We start from the raw sequence: 13080 nt of genomic DNA on the forward strand, positions 1-13080 counted from the left end.
AAGGGAACCTTTGTTTTGGAGATGGTTGAATTGCCCTACAACTCACAACCAAATTCTGCCCCTCCCACCACGCTCCCTCCTCCCACGGGACCTCTAACCCAGGTCAGGTGTCAGGGTATTCCGAGAGGCAGAGGCCTGTGGAGGGGCAAGCCCTGCCAGCCCTCAGCCAGCGTCACACTTCGAGGAACAGGACCCCTGGAGCCACTCCCCTCATGCCTTAGGAGCCACGTCACAGCATCCATACTAGCCTTGGCAGCCCCAGCTCTAAAGCCCCACCAGCTGAGGTCAGACCATCTTAGCACACCTTAAGGGCTTCCTGGCCGTGGCACTGGGGGGGTGGGGGGTGGGGTGGGAAGAGGGCCTCAGTTGCCCTGCTGTCCCCAAACACTCCACCTCCTGTCTTTGGGGCTCCGCATCCAGATTGGAACCATTTCCTTGGGAGCTGCTACAGAACAAGGAAGACCCCGATGGGGCGCTCAGGATTGCAGGTGCTTTGGGATAGGTAAGAGTACCCACACATACCCCTGCCAGCCCTTCCTAACAATCCGCCCTTGCTCTTCCTCACCTCCGCTACCCCTTCTCTGTCCTCCAGCTGAGCAGCCCGAGCCCGAGGCTGGGGGAGCGGAGTGGGGACGGTGTGTGGTCCGCTCCCCCGAAGTAAATGCTGAGCTCTGCCTTGGACTGAAACCTGGAAAGGCTAGGGGCTGGTGGCGGCAGTGGAAGCATCCCATGGTCCTGCTGGGGAGAGAGTCTTGGGTGCGGGTGCGCAGTTTTTTCTCCCCTCTCCTTAAGAAAACTCCTCAACAAACTCGGCTTTCAACGTTGATTCGGTTAGGTGCCTTCCAGCTCTACTCCCCTTTCTTGCAGAGCCAGATTGAACCCCCAGAATGAGAAAAGCCCTGCAAATTCTAGGAATTTTTAGAAACTTTTGATGATTTTTTGGTTCCATTTTGAGTTCACCCCGCTCTTCCTCCCTCCCAGCCTTGCATTCGATACCAACATTTTATGGAGACATAGACCTGTGTGTTGGTATGTGCCTGTACATCTACATAGACCCCACTCAAGTACGTATATGTGGAGAGAGAGAGGGAGAGAGCCGTAGTCATGTAGTATGTACATCTGTGAGTTCTGAATCTAGCGGTGGATTGGCTTTTTCGTCCCTAAGTCTTTGTCAATCGGCCTGAATATTCCTGTTACTCTGAATAGCTTCTCATTCCCAGGTGGCTGTCCAATACTATTGCTGTCCCTCTACATAGCATCAGAAAGATGATTCATTGAGGACCCGAACTCCAGCTATAATCAATATTGGTCAGTTCCTGATGATATTAGAAGGGCTGTTGATAGTAATTCTTTGAATCCAATTGTTTGGTAATCCATTTCTAGCCCATCACCTGATAACAGGTATGAGAAGAAGCAATGTGTTAATCCATCCCTTGTCTAGATCCTGTAGGAATCTAGGTTCTCATCGGAGGAGCCCATCAATCTTGTGACCATCTAGTCTTGGAGATTTTCCTTGCTTCACCCAATAATGCTGATATCTCCTTTTTGTTTTTTTGAGCTTATGGGCCATATATCAACCAATGGAATACTGTATTTTGTACAGTGCCTTGAGAATGTCTAAGTACTTGTTCTCCAGATTGTCAAATCAGGTGTCCAAGGCTCCACCAATAGATGCCTGGGAGGGCAGGGGCCATCTCAGATCCTGAGGAAGGTCTGAGGTCAACTTGCTTGGTGTGGACCAAGGACCCTTTAAGCAACTGCCATTGGCTCAGAGCTCTGCCTCCTTCTCTTGGATTGTAGGTTGGACATTTTTATCCCCATCAACATTCTCTTGGCCCTGTTCCTTTTACTATGCCTGCCCTAGAGATTTCATTTCAATAGTCAAGAACTGAAGTTTCCTATTTTCATGGGAGAGATCATCTGGAGGTACACAGGAGGCTAGGCATCCTCATTTGTGTTTCTCATCCAGCTACTCTCCCTGACCCTTTATGAACTACAGAGGTGAGTAAACTGAGGCCCTGGCTCCCTGTCCCCAGGAAACTAATGCACATAGCAGGTGTAAAGGATGCCTTCTAGGAAATGGCTAGACTTGGATCCACAATGGCTGTTTGTCCACTTTCTTAGCGTAGGGTAGACCCTGGCATATTAACTGTGTTGTTGAGGATTGGCATACCAAAGGAAAGTGTTTGTGGATGCCTGGCTGGAAGTGGGAAGGAAAGATGAAGGGACTGTTTCAGGTCTGCTTTTTCTCTCTTGCCATTAGCAACTCTCCTCTGTTCTGTGTTCATCCATTCCATCATGGCTGTCCTTGCTGGCTGTCTCCAGGGTCCATCCTCTCATTCTCATTGTTAGAATCAGCCAGGGAGCATAGATCTTTTGGTTTCATTGAATTCTTCTTCCTTTTATTTTTCTTCTCTTTCTCCCCTCCCCTTCTCCCCCTGCCCCCCAAAAAAACTTTTCAATTGCTCCTTTTCTTTTCCCTCATCTCATTATTAAGGGACTAAAGGCTGAAGGAACCTCTTCCCCCTTCTCTCTCTGTCTCTTTCCTTCTCTCTCTCTCTCTGTCTCTCTCTCTCATTCACGCACATGCACACGTGCACACACATACACACATACGGACGCATGCAAAAGGTGAACCATGGGTAACATTTCTGTCCACTGAGACCACATCCAGAGGATACCAGGCTTTTCAAGGTTCATCTTCACTTCCTCCTTCATTCTCTGAACCAGAGAACCCAGATTCCTTTTTGGCACTGAGGTTTCATCTTTATTTTCCCTCTCTCCCCATTCCTTTCTCCTTATTTCCCTCATCCCATCCTGGATGGTCTGCCTGCCTCCCTGCCTGACTGCCCAGCTTCCCTTCCCAGCCACCCAGAGTGGGAAAAGTTTGCCTAGTGGCAGTGGGAGTTGGCCTTCTGCCCCTCATCCAGACATTCACCAATCTCCTTTCCTTTTTGTACTTAGGTCTCCTGCACCGCTCCAGGAGTTCAGTGGGTGTGTGGCCTGCATATGTTGGGGCACATCCTTGTATAGTTGGATTTTGGAAGCTGCGGGACAGCCTGCCCACCCAAGGCCCATCCCTGACCTCCAGGGCTCCCTCCTATCCTGCTTTGATCTCTATCCAGAGGTCAGTAGCAGCAACAGTAGCAGCAGCAAGGCAGTTCTCTTTTACCCTCCACCTTCCAGGTATGTGCATTTGTGTGTAGTTGTGAGGGTGTCAATATGTCTGGTGGGTGGAAAGTTCTTTTTTTCCTTCCCTTCTTTCTGTCCTTCCTTCTTGCTCATTCCTTCAGGAATCCTTTTCTTTTTCCTTTTCTTTCTCTTTCCTCCTCTTCTTTCCTTACTGGTGAAGAAGGACCAGGTTAGGTAGGGGACCATTAAATCATCAATTCCCCAAAGGACTTCTTGATTTTCTGTTCTCCTGTGTGTGCCAGCACTATTCCTTGAGCCCATGCTAGGCCTAAGAATGTTGGTCTAAGTGACAGGGATGGAAAGAGAGGGCCAGTTGCTTGGAATGAATGACTAGAAAGAGGGTTCCTTGAGTGACTTTAGGCCTAGAGACATGGTGGCTGGCAGGCCTAGGTTTTGCTTCTCTTTTGAGCTCTGTCTCAGCCCTCCCAGGCTGAAGAGCAGCAGGCTGGCTGGGCTGGGGTGGGGATTGATGTTGTCCCCCTGCCTAAACATCCTCAGGTGCTGAGAACTGCATGTTTCAGAGTGGATGGCAGCAGCCTGTCCTCTAGACACAATCTTACCTCATCCCCATGTCCCTGAAGGAAAGGGATGGTCATACTTAGATCTGGTTTGAGGTCCCCCTGCATAGCCCAGGGGCTGTGGTCTTAGTGGCTGCAGGCCCAGGGGACAGGGTGGTAAGAGGGAATTTGGGGGCAAGGGAAATGAAACAGTCGATTAAAAAAAGATCAGAGAAAATAAAGTACTTGTCCTTTTCCAAGTGAGGCTTGTCTGGAATGGGGCTGCCTTAGAAGGAAGGGATGACTTCCTCAGGGGAGTCCCTCTTCTAAATCAGAACAATCAGCAGGATTCTGACCCAATGGAGGAGGGAATTGCATTGACCTTGGGAGGGTAGGCCATAGTGGAAAGGGGGACTAGTTTGGAGGGGCATTAAAGCTCTTGGGGGTTTTCCTGAGACTGGAAGTGGGGAAGGGGAAAAAGCAAGCTGTGGAACTGCAGATCTTCCATGTAGGGGACCTCCATCCTCTTTTCTTCCCCCCTCCCACCTTGGTACAGATGAACAGAAGAGAGGAAGTCACCAGAAGTCTAGACATCAAGTTGGTCACCCAAGTCACTACCTGGTGATGACATGATCATCTCTCTTCTTTCCCATCCCCTTCTTTTCCATTCCCCCTCCTGACCCACAAATTGAAGTTGGGATGTTTTAGCCTTGGGGACTCACATCAGATCATAGACCATCCACAACCAAGCCTAGCATGACTGAGAAACTTCATCCTGAAAGTTCCAATTGGCTTTGAACTTCAGGGATTCCAGGGTGTGCTCCCTCCCATCCCTAGCCAAGGGGAAACTAAAAGAAAGTGACAGAAAAGAAAGGGTCAAAGAGCAAAGAAGATATGAATTCACACAAGAAAAAGGAATAGGGAAAGAGGGTTATTCTTCAAATTGTTATCTTAGGTAGTTTGAAAAAAATGTTTGGGGCTAACTTGTGTATGAGGAGGTGATTCTAAGAAACAAAATTGGTTAGGAAAAAGATAAAAGAGGAAACTATCTCATAAAAAAAGGACATGAAAGGAAGAAGTAATACAGAGGAAACAGGTGGGGGTGAGGGCAACCCATATTGGAACCTAACACTCACCAGAGTTGACAAGGTTGAGAAAACTTCTGAAGCTGTAGAGAGGGGAGAAAACTGGGGGACAGAGTGAGGGAGGGACTTTAGAAGGGTATCTAGATCAATTTGGGGTGAATAGAGGTTTGGTTAAAATTAGGAATTTGTCCCAGTTAAGGGGAGAAGGAAAGGCAACAAAGTAAGGTAAGCTGATGAGGAAAATAGAGAGTAAAAATAAGATGGATTGTAATTCCCAGCTAGTAATTATAACTTGGAATGCAAATGAGGAAAACCTAATAAAATTCAATTGGAGAAAAAAGAGTCAAGGATATGAATGGAAATAATGAACAAAAATCTAAGGGAAGGAGATTGAGCAGTACCAGATCTTACAGTGTATGGTAAGGCAGTAATGACCCAAACTCTAGGGTACTGGCTAAGAAATAGAAAGGCAGGGCCGTGGACTAGAGAAGACATACAACTGACAGCAGCAAGTCAACATCATAAGCTTGTATTTGACAAGTGTAAAGACATTATATTTGGGGAGAAAAATTTATTATTTGGTTTGAAAAAATTGCTGGGAAAACTGGAGATTGGTATGGCAGAAACTGGGCAGAGACTAATATCTTAGACTGTATACCAAGATAAAGTCCAAATACATACATGTCGTTGAAGCACAGGGAGAATTTAGAAGATATTGCCTCTCAGACTAATGGATAGGTGAACAATTTATGAAGAAATAGGAAATACAGACTAAAGCTAGGTGTGAAAGGGATAATTTTCAGTGCATGAAATTAAAAAGGTTTTGAAAAAAAATGTCACCAAGAGAAGGAAAGAAGAAAATGAGGAAAAAAAATTTATTCACAATTGATCAGTTAATGGTCTTGTATAAAAAGTATAAACACAACTTTGTGAAATCTCTAAGAATAGGAGACATTCCCCTATTGATAAATGGCCAAAGGATATGTAGGGGCAGTTTAAGGATGAAATGTTTCTTGGTGGCAACTTGGCTAAGGTGAAAATGTGCTTTGCCTGACCTCCCTGGCAGAATGGCCATCTTCTTGTCTGCATTTTGCAAAGGGGAGAGAGAGGGTGGCAAAAAGGAGAGTGTTTGACCTTTTACATTTTCTTTTTCCTCTTCCTCTTTTCCTCCACCACATGTACTTTTTATTTCCCATTTTCTTTTACCCATTGCATGGAGGAGAAATTTTAACATTCATCTGTTTAAAGTTCCAGCTTCATTCTCTCCCTTCTTCCAAGCAAACCTCCCTTTCTTCCCCCTGATGACCACAGGCAGTATGATGCTAGTTCCATATGTTTAACGGACAAAGAAATCCAAAGCCCAAACATAAGACTGGGGAACAACCAAGAAACCCATGGAGGTGCAGGGCAGAGAAGATGGTGAAAAAATATATTATCCTCCCATCTACATTTGGCTCCCTTTCTCTGGAGGCGACTGTCAGTCTGCATCATTTTCCCATCCCCTTGATGGTTTGTTTCCTCGTTGGCATTCACTACCCAATTCTCTGCTTTCATGCTCTTTCCTCCTCTACCTCATGGTCCCTTTCCTTCAAGAATTTGAACGCTTTGCCATTTGGTCAGGACTGCTCAGCTGATCTTTTTGAGTGCAGCCGAAGTAAAAGAGAATCTGCTCCAGCATCCTCGGGGATCCCTCCTGCCTTCAAATGTCTCCCTGTGAACCAATAAGTTCTTGCATTCTGCATTCTGTTTTCTTTTTTTTTTTTTTCTTTTTTTTCTTTTTTCTTTTTTCTTTTTTTTATTTTGTAATGTTTAACAATCACTGCCATACAATTGTGATTTTATCCCCCCCACCTACCCCCCACTCCCCCCCTCCCTCCCCACGACTGCATACAATTCTGTATAGATTCTACATATACTTTCCTATTGAGTATATTTTCACTATAGTCATGCTATGTAGTCAGACTAAGATAAATGAAAGAAATCGTATAACAAATCAGAACATGATACACAAACACATACACATACACAAACATGATCTGCTACAATATGTGAGTGACTTCCATATTTCTCTCTCTGAGTGTGGCAGGCATTTTGCCTTGAGATCCTCCATTGGGATTTTTTTTTTTTTTGGTAAGAAGTTCTTGTGTTATTACAAAAATCTAAGTCTACCAGAAAAAACTCTCACACACTGTGGTTGTTGCTGTGCATAAAGTTCTCCTGGTTCTGCTCCTTTCACTCAGCATCAGGTCATATAAGTCCTTCCAGGCCTCTCTGAAGTCTTCTTGTTCATCATTTCTTATGGCACAATAGTACTCCATTACATTCATATACCATAATTTATTCAGCCATTCCCCAATTGATGGACATGCATTCTGTTTTCTTTCTGGGGAAATGTCTCTCATTCCCAGTAGGGATTGCTGTGCATTTCATTCATAATTATTGTCATATTCTCTCTCTCGCAATCTGTCTCCTTGTTGGTCTCCTCCCCGCCACCTCCCCCCAGTTCTCTCACTTACAACGTTTGTTTTACTTATGACCACTGCCTATCCTCAAGATACCTTTATGCTTTCTCACAGATCTGCAGTCTCCCTACTACCATTGCTGCCCCCTCTTCCTCCCCCCTCCTCTGTCTATTCTTCTTAGCCTTGGGAGGGGAGGCCATGGTGGAAAGGAGGCCTAGCTTGGAGGGGCATTAAAGCCCTTGGGGGTTTCCCTGAGGCTGAAGGTGGAGAAGGGGAGAAAGTCAGTTGTGGAACTGAAGATATTCCAAGTGGAAGACCTCCAACCTCTTTTCCTTCCCCCAGCCCCCTTGGTACAGATGGACAGAAGAGAGGAAAGCATCAGCTGTCTAGATACCAAGTTGGCCACCCAAGTTACTACCAGGTGATGACATGACCGTCTCTCTTCTTTCCCACTCTCTTCTTTTCCACTCCCCCTCCAGGCACAGAATTTGAATATGGGATGTCTTGCCCTTCTGAAAAACATGAAGTCGTAGACCATCCACAGTCAAGCCCACCATGGCCTAGAAACCCCGTGCTGCTAATCCAAATTGATGCTGAACTTCAAGAATTCTAGGGTGTGCCCCATGCCATCCCCAGACATGATAATGCTAAAAGAAACTGACAGAAAAGAAAGGATCAAAGGGCAGATAAGACATGAATACATACAAGTAATAGCAATAGGGGAGGAGGACTATTCTGAAAACTGTTATCATGTCTAAGGTAGTCTGCAAGTAAGGTTGGGGCTGAGTTGTACATGATGAGGTGATTCTAAGAAACAAAATTGGTTAGGAGAAAGATAAAAGGGGAAACTTTCTCTTGAAAAGAGGGCACAAAAGGAAGAAAAATACAGAGGAAGCAGTTGCGGGTGGAGGGCTGCTCATATTTTAATCCAACTCTCCCTTGGGTTGAAGAGGAAACCATGTATACATCTCAAGAGGTTGAGACAAGTTCTGAACTTGTAGAGAGAGGAGAAAACTTGGGGATAGGGTGAGGCATCAGCTTTTAGAAGGGTATCTAGATTAAGATTGGGGGGTGGTGGTGAATAGATAACCTAGGGACTTTTAGAGGTTTGGCTAAAATTCGAAATTTGTCCCCAGTAAGAGGAGAAGATAAGGAAACCCCATAAGGTAAGCTGAGAAGGAAAACAGTGAGTAAATATAGGATGGATTTTAATTCACAAGTAGTAATTATAAATTTGAATGCAAATGAGGAAAACCTAATAAAACTCATTTGGAGAATGAAAGAGACAAGGACATGAAAGGAAACAGTGAACAAAAGTCTAAGGGAAGGAGACTGAGCAGCATCAGATCTTAAAATGTATGATATGGCAGTAATTACCCAAACAAGAGAAAGAGAGGATCATGGGAGGACAAAGAGATCATTCTGATTCTATGAAATGGAAGATGTTTTCCACTTGGCATATGCAACGTAGCCCAAATGAGAAGAGAAACAAGTCATTTTTTGTCTTTCTGTTTCTGGTGCCTCCTCATCTGCCCTCCCTCTTCTACCCTGATAACAAGCCTAAGGTGGGGGTTTCCTCTGTATACTGAGTATCTTATTTCTTCTCTGCCTTCTGAATAAGTGGGGGGAGGGGAGGAATGGGAGTAGGGCAAGGATTCAGAGCGCATTTAGGGTTAGGGTAAATGCACCTTCCCTGGCCCTCTCTGTCCTCCAGCAAATGTTTAGCTCTGTGTGGGATAGTGGAAGGACTGAAAGCTGGAAAGGCTAGAAGTTGCTGGGGGTGATGGAAGCATCCCATGGTCCTGCTGGGGTTGTGTTTGTCCTTCATTCTTGAAGAGAACCATGACATCAAGATTTGAGGGAGGAAGGGCTGCACAAGGTCACCAACCTCACTTTCTTCTCCTGAACCATCTGGGTCCAGTGGCCTGATATTCATCAGGATGACTGGAGATGGTCCAGGATGCAACGGGAGACCTTGACCTTTTAGGCTAAGGTTTTATAGCATTCTATCTTTGAGTGAGATAATCCCATTCAGTGAATAGGCTTCTTTAAGTAGCTGCTCAAGGGATGGCCCTCACAGATTGAGAGGATCGGTGCTCTCACCAATGTTAGCAATGGGGAGATGGAGCCGGAGGATACTGATGACTGTTGGAGGCTGCCCTGAGACCCCTGTCCTCCCAGGCTTGGTTTTGGTATTTTCTCTCTGGATGGTCTTTTTCCAGGCAGGCACCTGCCTTGGCTTCCTGCTGCAGAGACACTCGGGGGAGCGGGTGCTCAGTGTTTTTCTCCCATTTCCTTTAGAAAAATCCTTCTCCACAATCTCAGCTCCCATTTTCCATGCTAATTCTGGTTTGACATCTTACAACTCTGCTCTTCTTTCTATTTTTCTCTTCCCAATTTTTGCTCTACTTCTCTTATTTGATTTTCAGAATCATTTTTGAGCTCTTCCACAGCCTGAGACCAATTCATACTTTTTCCTGGAGTCTTTGGATGTAGGAGTTTTGACTTTTTTGTCTTCTGTTTGTATACTGTGGCCTTCCTTGTCACCAAAGTAAGATTCTAAGTTTAATTCTTTTTCCAGTTTTTGCTCATTTTCCTAGCTATTTACTTGACTTTTGAGCTGTTTGCTAAGTTAGTTCTCTGATTCCAGTGGGAGGTGGAGTGTGTCCTCTCAGCAGCTCGATTTCCCCCCCTTCCCCACTATGTGGGCCTAGAGCTCCAGACAGTCACTGCTGCTGTAGAAGGCTCCTCCACCCCCTTCACTGCCCTGGGGTGTCACACAGTTTGGAAACCACCACAGGTGCAGAGATTCCGTCCCTAGAGGCCTGCGTAGGTCCAGTCTGTGCCATTGTGACCCACACTGGACTGCATTCTGCTCCCAGTGTGGCATAATAGACACTTCCCAGGGACCTTCCAGGCTGTCATGGGCTGGAGACTTGCTTCACCCTGTCATTCTGTGGGTTCTGCAGCTCCAGAATTAATTTAGAGTCATTTTTTTCAGGTATTTGGCTGGGTTTGGGGGGAGTGCACTAGCAAATTCATGTTGTTATTCCTCCATCTTGGGTCCACCCCCTCTCTAGGCAGTTTTATGGCTGTCCCTCAAGTTTGGAATTCTTTTCCTCCCCATTTCAGATTACTGACCTGCCTGGCTTCCTTTGATTAAAGACTTAAAAGCTTCTACATGAAGCCTTCTTTAGCCCCTCTTACTTCTAGCCCCTGTTAGTTATTTTCTATTGGTCCTATCCATAGCTTGTTCTGTGTATATTCTCCCCCATTAGACTGTAAGCTCCTTGAGGGCAAGAGTTGTCTTTTTGCCTGTTTTTGTATCTTCATTGATTGGCAGAGTGACCGGCATATAGGAGGTGCTTAGTAAATATATATGGAATTTAATTCCCAATTTCTAGTCCTGGATATGACCTTGGCATGTCACTCCCTTCTCCCCCCTTGTGTGTGTCTTCCCATATTTTAATGCAGTCCCACAAAAGAAGCATCCTCCTGAATATAGGATGTCACAAGATTCTGTCCATAATACCCCCTCTGTCATCCCCTTCACTGTTATTTCTACCAGATTTTCTCATTCATACCTGTCCCCTAGTGTACTTTTAGAAAGAAGTCTTCTCCTCTTTAGTTTTTGTTATTTATGGTGTGGAAGATGCAGATAACCTCAAGTTCTGATTTTCTTTCTAAAAAATATTTCAGCCTCCTCTTTGTTATTGAATATCTACTTCTTGTCCCATACTGTTAACTTCACATTTGCAGGAAAGGTCACCCTGGGCTACACCCTGAACTCCAGTGCTCTCTGGAACACATCCTTCCATTCCTTCCTCATTTCCAGTACATTTGCATTAATCTTTCATTATTCCAAAGACCTTTCTCCTGAAGGCCTGTAGGACTTTTTGTTTCTGAATTGGGTTGTTAAATTTGACCACTTGGAGTTTGCACCCTTGATTTTTTTTGGAGGTGATTTATGAATTCTTTCAATCAGCATTTCATTTTCTATGTTCAGAAGTTCTGACCAATTTTCTTTGACTGTTTCCTGCATGATTGTGGCAATGTATTTTTACCCAGTTGTGTTCTTCTGGGAGTCCTATTAGGCCTCTATTAGGTTGTCTGTGCACATGTTGCCTTTTATTTCATCATGTTTTGCTTCAGTAGTGGGCAGATTTACTTTTAATGTTACTATATTTTGGTTCTCTCCTAGGTTGCCCTTCACTCTTGTGTATTTGCATCCCCAATCTATTGTTCTCTTCTTTGTCTTCTTTGGGGAGACTCACTGTGACAGATTCAGGGTCTTCTATTCCCTTAGTCTCAAGCACTGAGCACCTAACAAAGGAAGACAGAACACAAAAGAAGGAAGAAAAACAGCCTAGGTGTGAAGAAGTTACCCAATTCAAGGGCATGGTGGAGAAATCAAAGACTTCCCAAAGAAGTAGAGCCAGGTGAGAAATGAGGAGATATCTGAGGTGAGCTTCCCCCCAAAAGGTGTTTTGAGGTTCATAACCCCACCCCATGGTGGTAAAGGAGAGAAATGGGAATGCTGAGAAGAAGAGAGGTTTGGAATAACTTTTGTTGGGTGTGAGTTAGGGAATCAATTAGAGATTGGAAATTCAGTTAGAGATAGGAAAAAATAACTGACCTGGAAAATAGATACAAGATAAGATAATAGAAGGTATAGAAATAGAAAGAAGAGAGAGAATTTAAGAATTTTGGGGCTGCCTGAAAGCCATGATAAAAAAAATGGGGATCTGGATGTCTGACTTCAAAAAAATCATCAAGGAAAACTACCTTGATATCCTAGAAACAAAAAGTAAAATAGATATTGAAAGAATCCACCAATTATGTTCTGAAAGGGATTGACAAATGAAAACTCCCAGGAACATTATAGCCAAATGGTAGAACTCCTGATGTGCTCCCCCTTGCATTGTTCCACCTCAGGAGTAGAGCAAGGGGAGAATTTCACGTTTTTCCTTTTCAAATGCTTTTTGGCCATCCTCCCATAAAACAACCATTCCCCCCAGCTCATTATTAGGAGAAACTTCTGTTATCTCTTATATCCAGGAACTAGAAAGCATACTGAGTGAGCTCCATAAGGAAGGGGCTGCAGTACAAACCGGACTTTTGGACTTCTCACTGCATTGTTTCATCCCGTAAGTAAAGTCAACGTTAAGAATTGCCAGTGGGCCAGCAGAACTCAGGCTGCTTGGGAAGGCCTGTTCCAAGTATTGCTGGCTACTCGTACTGTAATCAAAATGGGAGAAGAGGACTCTTGGATACACTGTTCTCACGTAAAACCTGCTCCTTAACAAAATTCAGTTTGGCATTTTGGAATTTGTCTAATTTTCATATTTTCACCTATTGTCCTTCCTTCCTCTGTCTTCCCAGGAGAGTAGGGAAGAAGGAAGCTCCCAGCTTTCTGGAGTTGATAAGGACAGGAAGATGAAGGCTTTCTGTTTTACCACGTGCTCTGTGGTTCACATTTTTATTCATCCTCCTTGTGACAAATGACATTGGCAAGCCTTGTGTTGTTTGGATTTTGATGCTCTTACCAGGTGCTCTTTCCTCCCTGGTCAGCTCCATTCAGGAGCACTTAGGGGCAGAGAACCTTGTAACTGTCTCTTTGGAATAGAAACAGGAGGTTGGATCCTCTCTACCTGGGTGTCATCTGCTATATCGACTGTTTCATTTATTTATGCCATTTGTGTATGGCTAAGTATGACCATTGTCCTAACGTGCACGTCTGACTTTCCTTGTGTGGCTTCATCTCATTTTCTACTCCTTTCAAAAAGACTGGGAAAGACTTGATGCTTTTATTACATTGTGTGGTGAAGTCGGGCAAATTTGATA

At 44.6% G+C, this 13080-nt stretch overlaps 2 long non-coding RNA genes across 2 annotated transcripts; both read left to right on the top strand.

Annotated features, from left to right (window-relative positions):
- Window positions 1-368: 368 nt before the first annotated feature.
- Window positions 369-7893, top strand: LOC140497855 (uncharacterized). Its single transcript, XR_011964868.1, has 3 exons — window positions 369-502; window positions 2965-3186; window positions 7579-7893. It is a non-coding gene; the product is annotated as an uncharacterized lncRNA (long non-coding RNA).
- A 3631-nt stretch (window positions 7894-11524) lies between these two features.
- Window positions 11525-12556, top strand: LOC140497856 (uncharacterized). The gene is made up of 2 exons (XR_011964869.1): window positions 11525-11675; window positions 12295-12556. It is a non-coding gene; the product is annotated as an uncharacterized lncRNA (long non-coding RNA).
- The last annotated feature ends 524 nt before the right edge of the window (window positions 12557-13080 follow it).

This window comes from Notamacropus eugenii, chromosome 3 (genome assembly GCF_028372415.1).
Source record: "Notamacropus eugenii isolate mMacEug1 chromosome 3, mMacEug1.pri_v2, whole genome shotgun sequence".
NCBI classification, from domain to species: domain Eukaryota; kingdom Metazoa; phylum Chordata; class Mammalia; order Diprotodontia; family Macropodidae; genus Notamacropus; species Notamacropus eugenii.